Source organism: Egretta garzetta, unplaced genomic scaffold (genome assembly GCF_000687185.1).
Source record: "Egretta garzetta isolate BGI_Z169 unplaced genomic scaffold, ASM68718v1 scaffold598, whole genome shotgun sequence".
Lineage (NCBI taxonomy): Eukaryota > Metazoa > Chordata > Aves > Pelecaniformes > Ardeidae > Egretta > Egretta garzetta.
In genome coordinates, this window is record NW_009260621.1 from 415,661 (window position 1) to 417,343 (window position 1,683).

The following is a 1,683-nucleotide window of genomic DNA, read 5'->3' on the forward strand; positions in this document are numbered from 1 at the left end:
CGCAGCCAGCGTCGTCCCGGGGTGCGGTGCCGGGTGGCGGCCCTGCCCGCCGCTCGGGGGGGCCCGGCCAAGCGCCATCCCAGAGGCGGTTTATATTTAGCCCGGTATCTACTTCGGGCGGAAAGTTTCCCCCCTCCCTGGCACAGCTGTCGAGTCCATCTCCCTCCTCCACCCCCGGCCTCAGCAAATGGCAGCCCTGAGTCCCCCGGGGAAACCTCGGCCACCCTGGCAGCACCCCGGCCCCCAAAAGAGGGGCAAGCAGCAAGCCCGGCTTTTGCGCTGCGGTTTTGGAGGTCTTGCTCCAAAGCACCGGGTGTTGGATGCGCTCCTCTCATTCCCCCCCGGGGCGTGAGGATGAGGATGAAGGCGCGTCCCACGCATGACGTGGTCCATCCGCACGGCTGCTCGTGGTCACCCGGCCACGTCCCAGGCACCACAGGCTCATTCACACAGCCTGTGAGCAACGTGTGCACCCGTCTTTCCATCCTGGGGCTTGCAGGGAGAAACGCAGGAGCTGTGGAAAAAAAGACTTCCCATCAGAGCCAGAAATAAGCTGGCTTCTATTCTCTTGCTTTTATTCTCTTGCTCCCTTCACAGCCCCTCACTGGACGTGGGAGGTTTTACTTAGGGGGAAAGAAGCCCCAGCACAGCCAGGGCAGCAAGCTGGAGCCTCTAGACACGGCCCTGCAGGTCCACCACCACTCTCCCACAGGGCCACCAAGCCATGGCAATGTCCCTGTCTCCGGGTTGTGTGTATAAGAAGGGGGTCAAGGTCCAACCACAGGACCGTGGCTACACCATAGCCCTGCACAGAAAATGAGGGGACCCCAGCATCCCAGGCTGTGGGAGAGGGGCAGCGTGGCCCCAGTCTCTGCTCAGCACTAGAGCGGAGATGTGCCAGAGGGGGGAGCGTGCCTGCAAGCACCCACTCTGCCCAGGGCTGCCTGCCAAGGAGCAAGAGGGTGCTGGGCGAGTGGGTCTGCAGCCCCTGCAGCCTCCTTGCCTGCACGGGGGGGATGAAGCCCCAGCTTGAACCAGGAGTGGGGGGAAAGGCAGAAACAGCTTGGCTCTGCCGCTTGCAAATAAAAAATAACAACTCCTCTCCAGTGCGTGATTAACACCCAGCCTCATAAACAGACCGCAATATTTACAGCGAACTCATCATCCCCGCCGCTCTCCACCAGAAGCTGATTGGCTCCATCCAGCTGGCTGTATCGCCCCGACCAGCCCCGCTCGACGTTGGGAAGCATTGCCTCTGCTGGCATTCAGCAAGGGACACGCACAGGGGCAGCCTGGCAGGATGAAACCCTCCCTGAATAGCTTGAAAGAAATACTCAAAGAAAATTAACCGAAGCGCACAGCCTCTGCATGCTCTCCGGCTCATCTCCATGGTGAGAGAGGCCTCACTACCTTGCTGGGTTTCTCCGCTAGAGTGCTTATAGCTCCTACTAGATCTGCCTCACTTTTTCCTTGCCTTTTTTTAAAGAGTGACTGCACCGAGGGCCTGATCCCTTCTTCCACCCCCTCGCTTTGCCAGGCGTGGGAGCAGATTTGATGCAAGGCACCCATGGAGGTTTTAGGAGCCTGGCATGGAAACACTGAGGATGGGGATGCTGGGCTCAGACATGCTGCGCCTGCTCTGTGGGATGAAGTTAGTTTAGTTGCTGGTCCTCAGCAGCCTGG